We start from the raw sequence: 18,700 nt of genomic DNA, 5'->3' as shown, positions 1-18,700 counted from the left end.
TGCTTTACTCACAAGGACATAAAAGTTATGTAGGGGAACTTAAAAGGAAATTTTGAAAAGGTAATACAATGTTCCTTTTAGTAGTCCTTGGGTAGTTATGATAGAATAGTTTCTACTTTTTGTTTGTTTCTTTGAATGGAGATTTTGGCCCAAAGTTTTGTTTGTTTACAGTATCTGCTTCTGCCTCCCCCTTTATCAGATCAGCTTTCTCCACAGCCACCATTTCTCAGTGTTCTGGGGCCTGAACTGCTATAGGAATCATGTGGAGGAGGATACCCCCTTTCCATGGAAGGGGGAAGACCTCGTTCTTGTCTGCCAACCCAATTGCGTCCACTTGAGTAGAGATCACTTTGGCTGCTTGAGTAGTCTTAACTTCCACCATACTCATCTTGTGAGCCATTGGGATCATTATAGAGACTGCTTCCACCATAAGAATTCAAATGAATCTCTGTAGGAACCTCCAGTCGAATGATCTAAGTAGTCACAATCCTGACTGTATCCATCTCCATAGCGTCTTAACGGATAGCTATCACATGAACTGGAATGACCATAGTCACAGTAAGCATGATGTCTTGTATTATGAAAACTTGGGTAATCTCTGCTTGAATAGCTATCTTTAGTTAAATATCCATCATCTCTTGGAGACAAATAAACATCTCTGGGAGAGGGCAGGGGTTCCCTTTGAGGTGGGCCTTCATAACAATTTCTTTCCCATGCTACAGGGGCTCTTCCTCCCACTCCACTGCTGCTTCAAACTGATGCTGACGGAGCTGATCTTTTAGGAGGAGGACCCCACTTCATGCTAGTGGTCCCTTTTTCACTGGAAGGCCTCCTCTGGAAGAACTCATATTAACATTTATGAAATAGCCACCGTCATGCATGTGTCCTTCATGTGAAGGTGGTCCCCTAGTTCCTCCTCTTCCTCCTCTAAAAGCTCTGGGATGGCTTCTGTTTCTAGGAGGTGGAGGTGGTCCTCGTCTACCACTTTCAAATGATGGGTTGGTGGCTTGTTTCACCTTGACGACTTTTCCATCTAAGGACTTTCCATTCACGTCCCTGGCTGCACCCTTAACATCCACTGGGCTTTCAAAGGTAAAAAAAGCAAATCCTATTGATTTATTGGTTTCTTGGTCTTTCATCAAGAGTACTTCCACGATCCATCCATATTTTCCAAATACTGCTTCAAGGGCTTTCTCATTTGTTTCTGCATGAAGTCCCCCAGTAAACAACTTTCCTGGGTGATCCACTTCAACTATTTTCCCCTGGTAAGTTGGAAGGGTGGCAAATGTCTGAAGATCCCATGAGCTCGCCAACAGGGGCTGACCACACAGACCAGTCCAAATGAGAGCTACTGATTATCAGCGCATCACTGAGAAGCTGGTATTATGACTGTGTAACCTGTTCTCAGGTTTTTTTTTTTTAATTTTGTAATGGGAATTGGACTCAGGACCTTGCTCTTGCAGGGCAGGCATTGCACCGCTGAGTGCTATTTAGAGCCCACCTTGTTGTTGAGTGGAACTCTGCCTGACCATTCATCGTGTATTTGATGACACATCATAACAACATGAAAGAGGACTTCTTGATCTGCTGTAGAAAGTGTCAAGAATGATAGCACAACTGTGTTTGCAACAAGGAGAAAGAGTATTTGGAGGAAGAATCATGGCAATGTATCGTTTACATTTTTAATTTAAACATTGGCTGGCTATTTTGATTAACCATTGTATTTCCTTCTCATAATTTGACTTGATTAATATATCACTAAAGCAGCAAACCTAATTGAGTAGCTGTAATAAGATGTATCTGTGTTGCAATGGACTGAACTTAAATAAGGCTGGCAACTATGAGTTTAATATGAACCATGATAATATGACTTAAATATAACATAAAGGACTTGAAGGTGTAACTCAGTGATATCATACTTATACAAGTTTCTGGGTTCAATACTGTACACACACACACACACACACACACACACACACACACACTACCTTTGCATTTTATCAATTTCATTCTAGCAATATCAAGCAGGGAACAGGGAATTTTGGATCTGGTTAGGAGGCAAAAAGACAGGTATTTTTTCTTTTCACCTTCACTCTTATAGCTACACATAGGGAAATCCACATAAAGTACAAAATTAGACCTGTCTGTGCATCACTGAGAAGCCAGAGCATCTTGATGTATTAACTCAAGGAGAATAGAATGGTTCATGTGTGAATAGCAAGCTGTAAATGGTTTTGGGACAATTTCTGGGTCTGGATCTAGAAGATAAAAGAGAATTCCAGCAAAACGCTAAGAATGTGACTCACTGAGGTGAGGCCTACTATGCTCTTGACCAACGTGGCAGAGCCAGAAAGAATGGTTGCTCGAACACCCTGAATGACAGGAGAGCTGCCTTAGCCAAGCAGTTGTGTTTACTGTTCACCATCATCAAGGTTTTGCAGAAAATAATGTTTTGAAGATAAAGCTGAAAAGCACATGAACAAGACAAGACAAATAATCAATATATTACTGTGTGTTGTACCATCAGAAGCCATGAAGAAAAAAACAATTGACAAGAAATCCTAAAGACACCCTCAAGAAAAAATATCACATGATAAACAAGGAAACAACGTGAAATATGGCAATTGGCCTCTCATTAAGAATAAGCCAGCCATCATAACATACTTCAAGTGATCATATTTCTATAGCTAGCAAATTGTCCTTCAAGAAGAATGGTGAAATAAAGTTGTTTCTAGATAAAGGAAAGCTAAGGAAAAAAAATGCAGTCAGCAATTAAATGACTATTTTAGAAACAAAGTACAGGGCTGCCTCCTCAGGTAGAAGATGGAATCATAAAGAAAAGCCCCCTTGAAATACTAACATCCTATCACACTACTTCCTTTTTTGTTGAAACATTTAGAATTTAGGTTCCCTGATTTTTCCCTTCCATTCGAGGCTAAAAAGAATTTATATCTTTTAGAAGTCACCTTTAGCATATTTCAGCATAATCATAATTGCCTTAGGAATTAAGGTACTCCAGCTATTAAGCAAAATCCTCATGATCTGAAATTGAAGGGTGCCTTATGACTTATTAAAACTTAAATTTCATTAAAATTTTCAAGTTTCATTAAACTCTGTGAAGCCTCATTAACTAAGGGTGACGGTCTTTAGCCCTCTTAGACCTAGCTTGAGAATCTGTGTTTTTAAAATTCCTATTATTCTTTTAGGTTCAAACGACTACAGAAGATTGGTTAATCATCAAAAGCTAATTAACCTGAAATCAATTAACATCTTTTCTTCATGGTTGACAAAACACTATTTGTTAAATCAACATAATCTATGAAACAGTTTTAAATATTGGTAAAATTTATTAGGCTTTATTAATCCAATTATCATTATAAATACTGTACAGTAAACACAGTTGTACTTTGTTCAACTTTTAAGAAAAATGCTCATTTAATTGAATAAAATTCATCATACTTAGGAAGCAATAATGTTAATACTTATTTCCTTTTTAAATTATTGACTTGTTAACCCTTTTTAGAATGTCACTGAGTCAGTGAAAATATAAACATTTTCCACGTTATGACCAAAGTCATATATATTCCTCGACATTGTTCCTAAGACCTTATGTGTATATCTACGTGCACAACTCTATATCAATCACTCAATCAATCAAAAAATGTTTAGATAATGAATGGCTATATGCACCAGAAAGCTATGTGATTGTTCTTCACTAAAGAAAACTCTGTTACTTTTTCCAATAGACATCTTATGTTTGTGGGACCGTGAAAGTTATTTATGTATCTTAGCACCATGTGAATTAGTATTTAATAATGAGTTTAGAAAATTAAATTTTATTTTTCAATTATGAAAAAGTATTAATTGGAATAAAATATTTAAAATGAAATGTTCATAATATGATTTCAAAATTGCATTTATTTACTCTTTCAATTAAAATTTTTCATGTAAGGATGGGTTATTCCTGCTCACATCTAGCTATCATTCAGTGACCAAATGGTACTCAGGTTCTTTTTTTAATGTATTTGGGATAGGGTCTCACTATGAAACTTGGACTTGTAGTGATCCTCCTGTTTTCAACGACCCCAACACCAGGATTACAGGCCTGCACCACTATGCCCAGTCTCAGTGGCCAGCTCAATGCACCCGGCATGGAGCCAAAGCAGCACATATTGTGGATCAAATGCCAGTCCCTGTACTTACCTAAGCAGGTGCTTAGACTGCTGAGCTATCTTGCCAGACCTAATACTCAAGTTCTGTAAGGGACTTCCTTGGAACTGCTTATCTGCTATAAGTAGCAAGTGCCTACCAAGTTGTAAGAGCAATCCAATAGCTGTGCAGGAAGAGGTGTGTCGTCAGTCCATATCATCATTCTTCAATTTCTTTGTAACTTTCCACGTACTCCTCATAGTATCTCTGCCACTGAAACTTTAGTTGCTATTGATTGTCATAGGCAGTTAAGAACTCTGTGGCAGAACAGCTTATACTGTGTCTGCTACAATGTCCTTTCTGCATAATGTTCTCATACAAAACTGGTTGGTAAATGGGTCAGAAAAGTAGGCCCATCTATGTTTCCAAACAAATACTGTGTTTTCCTCAGAGGGTAAAGTGAAACTTTCTATCACGTGAAAAAGGATATATAGATACAACCTTCTCATAGAAACTTTAGAAACATGGCAGTACTCTGGACTTTTCCACGGTCTGTCTCATATTTTCTTACATACTTGTGTCTTAATGAGGAAACTAAAAAATTATTACATTCTGTCACAGCTTCCTATATGTCTTAGTTACCTTCTCAGAACTTGAACACACTTCTGCACAAACATAATTTAAGGAAGGAAAGGTTTACTTTGGATAAATGTTTGTAGAGGTTTAGTCCATTGTTGGCTGTCCCTATGAAAGGGAAGTGTGGCGGGAGAGAAACAGCTCATGGTATGGCAGTGGAGAGTTGACAGCCCTCAAGGGAAGATGGAAGGGGATACCAGTTTCCACATCCCGCTTCTGATGACCCCCCTCCTCCTGCTGAACAGTGTTAGATATACTCAGCTTCAGTATCCTCACTGTGCTGAATAATTCAACTGGGTGCAGGTACCTCAAAAGTAAAAAAAGGAGAGTTAATAGGAAGCAAAAAAGTAGGCTTCTTGTAAATGTGGAAAGGGGAAGACTGATAAAGTGATAAAGAGATAAACAATTATCACGATTGCTGCACATGTGTTCCGGCTCCCCCAAATGAGTGTGACCCTATAATGTATTGCAAACCTATGTTAATAGAACATGTATTCAATATTTTATTGTACCAAAGAAGCTGACAGTCTTGATACCACTCTTCTCCTGACTCCAGAAGTGATCAATTTTAATTATAGTCCACTCAAATTTTCTTTTCTGTCTCAGAATGTGAAGAAATTAGTAATTAAGAATAACATCAAATAAAAGAAATATATGTTCATATAATTTAAAAAGATTTATATGATTAGTAAGAGCTATGGTTTTAAAAGTGCTGTTTTTCACATATATATATATTTTGTAACATCCTGCATGCTACTACATTCAACCTAGAACTAGAGAATCCCCTACACAAGCAGAACTTTTAAAAATTGATTTTATTAACAGATAGGAATAACTTATAATTAGCATATCAATTATTCATGTATAAATGTTTCCAGGCTACAAAAAGTATGTATAACATTTGTCACATAAGCAGGATCATTTTTCTTGCAATAAATATGCCTGGAAAATTGTTTTCTCATGAAGGTAAAAATCAAACTAAAATATTTAAAAAATGTAATTTAGATGACCCCAAATTATATTTTTCTGTAGGCTTTACAATAGTACCAGATAGTTACACAATCATATGATATTTAACATTCTTGAATTTGCATATAAATTGCTCTTTAAGATATCTCCAATATTTATATGCAGACTACTGAAACATGTAGAGACTGTTAAATGCAGAAATACAATACTCCTACTGTTTGAAAAATTGTTTCTCTTAATATTGTGTCAATGAATTCCCTGTTAAATTTTCTTAGTTTATACTTTCAGTGACACTTTTTCTAATGTTCAATGTGACAAGTATAGCAGGTCTCCTGCAAATCAAAGAATGCTTATTTTGCGTCTAGCTTCTAATAAGTAAGCAGAAATTTTGGAGTCATAGTTTGCCTGATAATTAATTGTACAGATGCTGTGTAAGGCACATGAAAAAATTTCTACTAATATTTCTTTACAATGCTGACTGTATTATTGACAGCAAAATCCATGCATGTTTATATTCAACTAACAAAGACATAAGAAAATTATCATTCCATGGAAGAAAAGGCTGACAAAGGAGACCATATATTCAGAGATTCCTGAAAAGCAATGTAAGACCATGGAAAATGCATCCAACTGCTGCTCCATAACTCAAGAAGAATTAGAGGAGTCAGAGAAAAATTACAGTGAATTTTGATTCATATCTCCCCCTCTACTAACATCAAATCAAGGTAGATCCAAAACCTACACATCAAAACAGAAACATTGCACCTAATGGAAGAAATTATGGGTGAAACTCTTAAAGACACCGGCATAGGCAAGGACTTCCTGAACAGAACAATGAATGAAAAAGAAATAACACAGAGCTGACCAGAAAGGTCAGTGGACTAAATCACCTGCTTAGGCAGACACAGGGACTGGAGTTTGATACTGGGTTGCTATGCCAACCCCACCCCTCAGGGGCCCTGAGATGGAAATTGAGACTTGGCATGGTGGCACGTGCTTGTAATCCCAGTGCTTGGGAGGCTGAAAACAGGAGGATCATGATGAGTCTGATCTGTGTAGTGAGACTCTGTAGACACTGTACTAAATACATAAAAAAGAAATAACATCAATAATAAACAAATGATATATTATAGTACAAGCTGTGCACAGCAAGGCAAACAACTACCAGAGTGAAGACAAAGTATATGGAGAAGAAAATTACTGGTTACTCCATAGAAACTGGGCTAATATCAAGAATATAAAAGCATTCCAGTAATGCTAGATCCCTATCTCAGTTACGCTTCTCTCATTGCTGGGACAAAATATTCAACACCGAAAACTAAGGATGGAAAGATTTATTTAGCTCACAGTTAGTGAAGGTTTCAGTCCTTACTCAGCTGGCTCCAAGGCAGAGTGGCACATGGAATAGAGCACCTGTTCATGGTGGCAGCAAAGAGCAAAGGGAGGGGCAGCAGCTCTGACAGCTAGTTGGCCTTTTCTCCTCCTTACATTGTAATGCAGATTAGCTACCCAAGGGCCAGGGTGTATCACTCATATCTGCAATCTTAGCATTGGATCAATAATCAATCACAAACTCCAGAAGACACCTCATAACTACATGAAGTTTTGAGGTGACAATGAGACACAAACCATAACATTCTGCCCCTGGATCCCAAAGACTTATGCACATCCTTTATGCAAATTGATTTTTAGTTGAACTCTAAGAGTTGTCAAAGTCCTAACTGTTTCAGCATTGCTAAAAGTCTAAGTCCCTGGTCTCCTCTGAGATCTAAGACAGACTCTTAGCAGTGAGCCCCTATACAAATGAAGAGTTAAACACTTCCACCATTTAGTGGCACAAGATAAATATTACCACTCAAAAAGGTACACATATCATGGCAAAGGATCTACAATCTGAGATACAGGATCTCAGGAGAAATCCTGAGGGAATTTGACTGACTTTATCAGATCCAAAAGCTACAACTCTTGTTTTGCATAGGTCTTGGTTTATCTTGGTCTTAACCATCCAGCAGAAAAGTATAAAAATGAAGTACAAGAAGTAAAGCCATGCTGTTATGTTGAGTTGTAGGGGACTCAGGTCAACAATTTCTGACACTGCCAGTCAAGCGGATGACCCAATACTATTATGGATTACTGGACTCTTATAGAATATTTTGCTGAGTTAACACAGGTATAATAATCAAATGATGGAACTAAACAAAAAAGGGGATATATAAATGAATGTCCATTTTGTATCTGTGTATTCAAAGTGGTTAGGATAGACATATAGTTACATTCTCTTAATGAATAGAGGGATTTGTTCTAATAGTGTTTGTAAATAGGATCTCATGTCTGCATCTTGTACAGCAAATAACCACTAGGAAGAGAGTATGCATTGTGTTAATTATTGAAACTGTTCTACCAATTTGATTTGAAACTGTCTCATTGCTATTTGTTTCTCAATAAAATTATGGGGAAAAAAAGGTACACATATCAGGATACCAAGCATTGGGACCAAAAGCAAGTCCAAAATCCAGAAGGGTAAACATTAAATCTTACAGTTGCATGTGGAACATCCAAAGCAATCTGTGGCAAATTGTGAGCTCCATGTGAATACACCTGTATGGCCCTTTTGGTAGTAGCTCCTATGACTTCTCTCTTAGGCCTGCTTTGCTCCTTTCTAATAATTTCCTCAGATAGTCCTTGTTCCTGGTTTTTCAAATCTTCTTGGGTTTAAACTGAATAGGCTTCTCACTAACAGCTTTACACGCTACTGTTAAGGGCACACTGCCTGGTCTTTAGGCCTTTTGAAATCTAGGTGGAAGCCTTCTTAATATCAGAAAGCCTCCTTTCTGCATGCACCTAAAACCAATGCCTCATAGATGATGCCAAGGTCTACAGCCATCTAGAGTAGTATCCAGGCTTTCTTCTCTGTTGCATGTAGGGGTTGAGTGTCTGGATTGCTGAGCACTCCAACCCTGACTCCAAGAAACACATTCTCTATGCTGCTGCCACTCTAGAACCTGATATGGCTGCTGCCTTCATTCTGGAACATGGGACTCTGTGGCTTTCTCTTCAAAGCAAAGTCCCTCACCCTTGTGGTTCTGTGGCTGCCACTTTCTGTTATGCCTTCAGGCCATCTTTTTCTCTGTTTCTCCTGAACAATGGAAATCTCAGCTCTGTTTGCAGTCCTCAGCCTTCTTGGTGCTTTCTTTTTGGCCAAACTCACAAAATTTTAAATTATCCCACTGGGTTCTTTGTTCTTGATTCTCCACATTAATCTGACTAAAAATCCCCAACAATAACCATGCTACTGCTTCAACATTTGATTGCTTTGAAATTTCTTTTGCAAGATTTATCCATCCACAGCACTTAATCTCAGTCTCAGGCAAAATATCAGGACAGGAGTGAAAAACAGACCAACTTTCTGCTTAGCCATAACACACAATATCTGGAGTCCAACAACAAATGCAGTCCTTCTTCCTAGCAGAAACCTTTTTCACTTAATCTTCACAGACAAGATTTCTATCAGCCTTCTGGTCTTCTAAGCTCTGACCAGAATCCCCCATACAGAATAGCCAAAGATATTCCAGTGCTTCTCTTGTAGGAAACATCTCCAAACCTTTCCTATATCTTCCCTTATGCCCTTCCCAAAAGCTTGTAATCCACATAATTAGGTAGTCACAAAAACAACCCCACTTCTCTGGTACTAAGGTATGTCTCAATTACCCCTCTCTTGCTGCTGGGACAAAATACCCAACACCCAAAATTAAGGAAGGAGAGGTTTATTTAGCTCAGAGCTGGCTCCAAGGCAGAGTGGCACATGGCACACGACAGCACTTCATGGTGGCAGCAGTAGCTAGCTAGCCTCTTTCTTCTCTTTGTAGTGTAATGCAGATTACCCGCCCCAGGGCCAGGGTGTCACACTCACACCTGCAATCCCAGCATTGGATCAAGAATCAATCACAAACTCCAGAAAATGCCTTATGGGCACTTGCATGAGGCTTTGGGGCACAACTAGACACAAATCATGACAATCACCCTAAAATAAAATACCTTTTTGAAATATGGACAACTGAAATGTATAGACACTTCATAGAACTAGAAATACCAGTGGCCATAACAATATCAAAATTTCAGCCTCTTTAGTCTTTAGAGAAATGCAAATCAAAATACACTGAGATTCCACCTTACTCTAGTAAACAACCATTGTCAAAAACTCAAAAATCAGAAAGTGCTGGAGAAGTTGTGGAAAAAAGGAATCTTTTTACTTTGTTGACAGAAGTGTACACCAGTACAACTTTGAAAATTTCTCAAGAGCTGATCTGGTTTTTTCTCACATGGGTAGCTTCCAAGAAGAGCTAAAGTTACCCTTCTACAGTCATGCATCCACACTCATGTTTGCAGCTGCTCAATTCAAAACAGTTAAATCATGGATCTGGCCTAACCTACATGCCTATCAACGGATGATCAGATACCTAATGGAGTAGGCACACTGTACAAGAAGCTAGTGTAAGGCTTTACTGCTGCTCCTGTTTCCACAACATAAGTCCAATAGAAAATATGATAGTGTGTCTTGATTGCAAGTCTGAACACTCATTCAATAAGTGGGTCATTGCATGAGGAATGCCTGTCTTACTCAGCCATAAAGAAGGGTAAGCTTGAGTCTTTTGTAGAAAAGTGAATAGATCTTGAAACCATATTACCAAGAGAGCAAGTCACTCATAAAGTTTTTTAAAAAATCACATTGTGTCTCACAGCAACATAAAATGTAAATAATTTAAAAGGCAAAATAAAGAACTATGTTAAAAAACAAGAAAGTCAGCTGATTTAGAAATTGGAAGAGTATCTAAGAAAGATGGAAAGAGGAAGGTTAGGGATAAAAGGATAGGGATAAAAATAATCAAGATGTGAATCTGTGTGGAGCTAATTCCCAATTTGAATGTAATCACTGTGTATCATAACATGTAGTAAACAAAATCAGTTTTAAATAAAGAGCCAAGGGAGGAAAGAATAAGATGTAGACTTGAGAACTTAAATGATAGTCGGTGAACTAAATGATTACTCAATGTGATAGTAGCATAATATCCATCCAAATGAGGAGATGAGGAATAAAATGTTCTAGCCTAACATTGGGTCATTTGAAAATTGTAGTCATATAGAATAATTTATTTCATCTAATTCTTGTATAAAGCTTATAGCAAGTATAATTATTTAAGTAAAAATCAGAAAGATAAATGTCAATAGGAAAAGAGCTGCTGCGGAATGAAATACTTTTAATGAAACAGCTCATAACTATAACTTTAATCTTTCAAGTGAAACAACTTATAGTCACATTCATTCTTCTTGCTATTGTGATGAAAAGATCACATGATAATATAGACAAACTATTAAAATATTCCTAAATTCAAGCCTATTTATAAATTAGACTCAAACATTCAATCATTTTATGGACAAACAATATTACAAAAGAATGTAAAGTTTTACTAAAAATATGAGTTTCAAGAATTCTCTGGCTCTTTGGGAGATTTTTTTCTTTTTACATATAGCCTTAGAATTAAATATTGATAGCTTACGTGGAAGACAAACCAATGGTAAATGTATAGAGATTTGACTCCATCGTTAGGTAACCGGAAATCTAGTAGTATCCAGAAATCTATTACATCACTGACATAGTTGCATTATCCACAGTTATTCCAAACTTGACACAGCCAAAGAAGATTGCTGGTATTTTTTCAGTGCACAACTGGTCTTGGCTCTCTATTGCCTATGTAATTCTCAGCTCAGTAGGGTTATGATGGGAAGTCAATGTGGCTCCCAAGCTGAAACTAGATGAAAAGATAAGACTTCTAGTAAGAACATAAGATGAGACAACAAATTGGAAAAACAGCTTGCAGTTTGTCATCAAGTTAAATGCCTATTTAACTATTTGTACAACCACTGAGTATTTGCTTTAAGTAAATAACAGCATATATCCAGAGAAAGATAGATAGATAGATGATAGATAGATAGAAGTTTGTAATAGACACAGCTAAAAACAACATACATGATTACTAATCAATGAATGAATAATTCGTGGTTTATTAATATTTAACAATAACAAGAAATCTGTAGTATATATTGAGCTACTTGAATGAACCTCAAAATATTCATGAGAAGTGAGTGAGACCAGACATAAAAGTACATAATATTTTATTCTTCACATGTGTAATTCTATAAATTAAAATCAAACATATAGTAATACAGTAAATGCACACTTTCTTTGGTAATGGGTAGGAAATGCATTACAAAAGGCAAAATGAAACTTAGGAGATGATAGAAGAATTTATTATTTTGATCATGTTAATAGTACTTGAGTTTGTACAAATGTCATAACATCAAATGGGCTGGTTAATATATATACTTTATGATAAATCAATTTTGTCTCAGTAAAACTACATATAAATTAATGTGAGAACTCTTCAGCAAAGAGACTCTGTAGTTTGTGTTCCCCATACCCTATTGTCAGAAAGAAACACACTATCATTTCAGCCTAATGATCAGAAAACATATTCTTCCCTTTGCACCTCTGTAACTCTGTATCTCTTCATGTTTCTTACTGTTGTCTGAACATAAACACCAGCAAAATATGTGTATTTCAAGCACATAAACATAATTATTCTATTTAAACAAACTAAAAATAGATAACATACATCATACGTTACTGAGTGTCAATAACAAAGTATAATGAACATAATAAAATAATTACTTACATATAATGCAAATGATAATAATTTAATGCAAAAATCATAATGAAGTCCATCATAATTTTAGAATTTTGCACTATTGATTGACTTGAAATTAGACTCATAAAATATTTATGAGTATTTGTCATAATTTAACTACCAGAATGTTTACTGTGTTTATATGCATACTAGTGAAATGTTAAGAAAAAGTTCCATTAAATCCAGTAAATGATCCTTTATGTGGTATTTTAATCAAATTATATATACAACAAAATATTATGCAATAGAAAGTAGTAATTTCAAAAAATATACAATTCTTGTGTACTTCTAGGAATTTCTATTACCATTCAATAATAGTATATCTAAACATATTTCCCATATTTGGTTATAATTTTAATATTTAGGTACATCCTGCATTTATATGTAAAAGAAAATATTTAAATGAAGTATGCTATAGTCAGACCATAGATCACAAAGTCACAGTTAAAATAAATGCAGTTAATCATTTTTAATTTTACTGGCTGGAAAAGATGCTCATTGTGGAAATAAGCATATACACATGGACACAGGTACATGTAATCCCTCAATTATTGCACATGATCTTGCTCTCCTATTTTGTCAAAATGTGTTCATATATGAAAGACAGGTAGAAGAAGAGCTTTGAGCTCCTACATGGATGGAAGTACAGAGGAAATTGTGTACAGTGTGTGTGACAAGCTGAGATAGAGCAAGTTTGGGAAGAAGAGATTTCACATTGAACTTCATTCTTTTATTTTATATTCGAAAAATTTCATAAAATTGAAATGTATTGGGACCAGGTAGAATAAGTGCTTGCCTGGCAAGCCCAACAGCCTGAGTTCAATCCCTAGATCTCAAAAAAAAATTAAAAATTCAAATGTATTGTTTGTAATTTAAAATGTAGATAAATTAATTAATAAAGCATACAACACTTGTCATGTTACTTTCTTATCTGAAAACTTTACTAAATAAAACATTATATATTATGTGGCTCTATCCTGAAATAAACTATACATGCATATGTTTCACTTAGGAAACATTAACAAAATCTCTGTATCAATTGTTATAAGCAAGCTTGTTCAAGATGGTTTTCATTTCAAGATCCAGTAGGGAAGCACTGTATTTGTGATATGTCCTTTTCATTGCAGAAGAATAGTGCAAAGTTGCTCGCAGAATCAGACCATGGTTTGTCTGACTACTGCTCAGAAGTGGCACCAATCTCTTCCACTCATATTTCATTAGCCACAGGAGGTCAAGGGTCAAACAGGAAACTGAAGGAAGAATGTGCTCCCTGCCTATAGCTGGGCATTATGGACAATGAGGCGATGCATAGAAATATGAGATCATCTTATTCAAAGATAGATATCAGAAGCTCCATAAAACAACGTACAAAAGTCTAGTTGTGAAAGATCTAGAATGAAATTTTATCATGGGATAGTTATACCACATCACAGAATTAAAAGCATTTCAATCTTTCATTGTTTTCACCTTCATTTGTTAAAATTTTCTATAATATTTATATGTGTTGGGTTAAGCCAGCTTTTCAGACTACCACAGTAAGTACACAGTTTACCATTTACATCTCACTCCATCCCCTTACCCTTCTCTACATTCTCTTCCAAGAATGCTGTTTTCTGTTGTCCAGCTGTTTTTTTGTTTGTTTGTTTGTTTATTTCTATGTCTGTTTAGCTTGTGTTTTTCCAGCATGATGTGAAAGGTTTCCATCTCTTGTTCATTGTTCTACTGAGATTAGTTTCTGGAACATAATAGGCATTTAATAAATATTTCTGAAAAAATAAAAAGCAATGGTAAATTCCACTTTTAAATTAATATAATCAGTCAAAGGACAAACTCTTTTTGCCTATGACATTGATTTAAGTTAAAGAGTGATTACGAAATCAATAATACTATTTTTATTCTCTTCCAGTTTGCATCTCAAAGCACAGAGCAAATTTCCTCAAATCAACCCTCTTTTTTCCTTTCATTGGTTAACTGGGGAGCTCCTTTTCTATTACAGCATGTGGCTAGCTGGCAAGTCTTATAAGTGTTTTTGTTTGCTCTTGTTTCCGTATCTCAGTTGTTTGCTTTCCTGTGCTCTTATCTGACTCAGGTGTCAGCACCTAGGACAGCAGCTCCTCCCCTGAGGCAGGCGAAATGCAAACACTTCAAGGCTGAGTTTTTTCCTCTTGGCCTGTTGGGTACCCTATGAGGGAATCTTGAGGGAACCCTGGGGAAACACCATTTGTCTTCCTTGTGGAGGATCATTGCAGCTGGAACAGCCAAGACACAGGTGGACATCATTTGTCTTCCTTGTGGTTCAATCAGAGTTAGGTGAACCTGTTCTGTGGTTTTGGATTTGTCTCTGCATGGGACCAAGAGGGAGAGAGTTTGGGGTAGGGTGCCTGGGGGACTTTGAATCCTGACCTATCATTTTCTTATTGAGTGTTAAATATTTTATGCGTTCTGATTGTGATTATTTTATTTATTTCATTGCATGTATTTGGTACAGGGTCTCAGTATGCAGCTCAGACTCATAGTGATCCTCCTGTTTTTATCCTCCCAGCCCTGAGATTACAGGCATGTGCTGACATGCCCAGACTGAGTCCCTGGCACAGCACTCCCTGGGGCTGGGGCTGGTGGGCATGCAGGACCAGGGATCAAACCTTGGCCCCCGTGCTTGCCAAAGCAGGCACTCAGTCCACTGAGCTATCTTGCCAGCTCTGATTATGACTATTTTAGAAGATATATAATTTGTTAGTCTTTTTTTTAACCCCAAACTGTACCTTTGATTTTCATTCTCATGAAATGACAAGGGAAATAAATAGTAAATGGTGTCTTTCAAAAGCAGAAGCTAATTGTCATGGTGGCATGGTGAAGTCCAGTTCTTTTTCTCCCCTACTTTCTCTTCATTGTCTGAAATATGTTTACTAACTCATGTGTGCAAAGGTTCTCTCTGGTTTAATCTAAATGATTTATTACTTTATGTTTTGTGTTTATCTCTGTGTTCCATTTGACTTTATTTTTATATTTGGGTCAATGTATGGATCGAGTTTGATCTTTGGTATTCCAGTATCCATTGTTCCATCACTATTTGTTGGAAGTGCTATCTTTTCTGGAGTCTGCTTCTCCCCTCCTTATCTTCTTTCTTTCTTTCTTTCTTTCTTTCTTTCTTTCTTTCTTTCTTTCATCACTTGCCTTATTTTGCTGGTGGTTTATTTTATTTTTTATGGTATGGGAAAAATGAACTTTATTCCCATGAGTATAAATGACTTGTATATCTATATTAGGCTTGCAAAGTAAGAAAAAATAGCTATAAGAAAAACTGACCAATAGAGGAGAATAATTTTTTTTTGTGCTAAGGAATCCAAGGCTTTATATATGCTTGGAAAATATTCTACCACTGAGCTTTATCTCTACCTCAGAGTTTTATTGACAAATTTTTAAAGTCTTATTTTATTTGTAAATATGGCAAATTTTAGAAAATAATTCAAATCATTATTGAATTAATCTTTGAATTACTCAATTTGTTCAATTTCTTTTATAAGCTAAGATCTCTTAATTAAACTAGGTTTACATATTAATATAATTTTTTAATAGTGTTTTTGATTACTGTTTTAAGGAAAAGCTATCCAAGCACTTAAGTATTTAACTAAATTCAAGACATTAAATGTAAAATGCAGTGAATCTTAAACACTGTGAAATAATATTATTTAAAAATATAATAAAATGTGCATTTCACCTTAAGAATTGTGAGTCAAATCAGTTACTGAATTACATATTATAAATTGGATTTATAAGTCCTGGCATGTTTACAATACGTTCAATTCCTTTTAAATTCAAATATGTACCTGTCATGCTCAACTGATATGAAAAATCAGATAAAGTAGTTGTGACTTGTATACTTCATTAAAACTAATAAAAATCTGTTTTCCAATGTTAAGGAACCTTGGCAGGGATGAAGCGTCATTCTTACTTTCAAAGCACAGTTGGGATCGTTCCCATTCCATGTCCCCATTGCAATAATCTCCTACTAAGCCCTGTGCTTCAGCCTCTCGCTGGTGTCCAGGCCCATCCACTACATACCGAAGCTTGATGAACCCTACAGCATGTAGAGAAATCCTTCTAAATGGCATCGAGGCCATACCATGCTCATCACAATGTGCCTTTTCTTCCTTTTTTTATTTAAAGTAAAATCAGTGGCCCTAACAACGTCATGAAAAGATCATATATGGTTTGGCCCCTTGTTACCTAATCTAATACTTTCCTCTTATTGGTTTCTGTTTCAGCCACAATAGGCTTAATTAATTCCTCAAATCAAACATGAACACTTACACTTTAGAATCTTTGCACTTGCTTTTCCTTCTCCAGGAAAATCTTTTGTTCAGGTGGTTCTGATTCCATTTGGGTGTCTGTTCAAACACTTTCTCTTCTGAGAGGGCACATCTAACCACCAATATGCAATATACCATTCTCCATTTTCTGTCCAATTTGTTCCATCTACTTTAAGGCCTTTACTCTTTGTTTCGGTTTATTTTTATATTTTTCTAATCTGCCTCTTCCTTATTATGATTGTGATGTTAGAGTAGCGTTTTGTTTATTATTGTGTCCCTGGTGCTTAGAATAAGTCGTGGCATAGGCATAGTGATCCATGTATATTACTGAATAATTATTTTTAATACATAAATGAATTTTATTGTTAGTTCTGATCTGCAGATATTGGAGAGCTGGAAGATCATAAATTGGACGTTGTGCTTTCCTTCGAAATATACAGCAATGTTTGATGACAAGTCAATGAAAGGATAAAAAGCTATCCTAAAGTATTAGGTCCTCTTATTTTCACAGATTACACCAAATTTAATGTTTTCTTTGAAATCATAGGATCAATTTCAGTTGCATTTCCTGCCATAGTGAATTACCTAGTTAATCTTTGCAGTAGTTTCTTACTTCATTGCCTTTATGGCCTCAACCATGGTCATGAATCTGTTTTTAAATAATTAACCATGGTCACAAAACTGGTTTTAAACAGACTTATGCAACTAGTGAATATAATCAAGATAGCAAGCAAAATCTTGGTACAGATACAGCTTCTAAATAATATGGTCCTTTTATTACTGTGAAAATAAAATATGAGATTTAATATTGTAGGCTTTTCTTTGATAAAATCAGAGCAATAATTGAGTGCAGACATCATAATTATAACATTTTAATTCAATATTTTTGACAGTAAATCTCACAAATTTCTTGAAATTGAAAAAACTGGTTAGGAACAATACAACAGAGAGTGAAAATTTAACTAAGGCAACCTTTCTTTATGTTTGTGTCAAGACAAATTTTAATAATCACTTGGAGAATTGAAGTTCATTCAGTAAGAGAAAAAATAACTAAGCTTTGCTTTGTAACCACAGACAAGCCTATTTATTTAAAGGTCAAAGTAATTTTCTATAAATGAATCATTAGCATCCAATATTTCTAGGGTTTTTTACAATTAATTTTTAGACTACGAAGTAATTAATATGTCAAAACTGGGAGGTCACTCCACCACTAAGGAATGCAATATGATATTAATTAAAATAGATGATGTTTCCTATTAAAATATTGAAGGTAGCTTCTTTTGTACTAGGCTCACCTGAAAACAAATGAAAAATTAAACTAAACAAATAAAAATAGAAAACAAACAAAAACATTAGACACATCTTTTTTGTCTTATTTGTCACTATTATTTCTCCACATTTGCCCCCTATCCTCACTAAAGTATTGTCTCTTTTGATGCCAAGGACTTTATTTTAGTCTCACTTCTGCATATGATTGCCTAAGTGCCAACTTCTTTGTTCACCAGTACATAAGAGACTAGTTTGTAGTTTAGTATTTCCATAAACAGACATTTTATCGTTAATGCCAGAAAATAGATCTCTAGGTGCACAGATCTGATGTATGATGAAATGAGAACTGTCTCGAAATGAGCAATGTATCAACAGCCACATGACAGCTAGATAGATTAGCTCAAATTAATACCAAAATAGATCATGATGTATTAGTTTTCCAATAGTGCTTCATCTTCTTGCAAATAAGAATTCCTCTCTACAGTGTAGATAACATTTAGAAGCCCTTGAGGTCTCAAAGCAAAGCAATTCATATATCTAAAACCTAGGGCAACATCTGACAGGGAAAAATTCAGCATCATTTGCTTTTTTTGTAACACAAGACTTGCTTAAGAGATACCAACA

The 18,700-nt window shown here is 35.6% G+C and overlaps 1 pseudogene; it reads right to left on the bottom strand.

Moving 5' to 3' along the window:
• Positions 1–200: 200 nt before the first annotated feature.
• On the bottom strand, positions 201–16,609 carry LOC101576468 (annotated as a pseudogene).
• Positions 16,610–18,700: the final 2,091 nt, after the last annotated feature.

The sequence above is a fragment of the Octodon degus genome, unplaced genomic scaffold, assembly GCF_000260255.1.
Source record: "Octodon degus isolate 3935 unplaced genomic scaffold, OctDeg1.0 scaffold00267, whole genome shotgun sequence".
In the NCBI taxonomy this organism is placed as follows: domain Eukaryota; kingdom Metazoa; phylum Chordata; class Mammalia; order Rodentia; family Octodontidae; genus Octodon; species Octodon degus.
The sequence above is the reverse complement of the archived record's forward strand: the minus strand, read 5'-3'. Positions and strand labels throughout refer to the sequence as shown.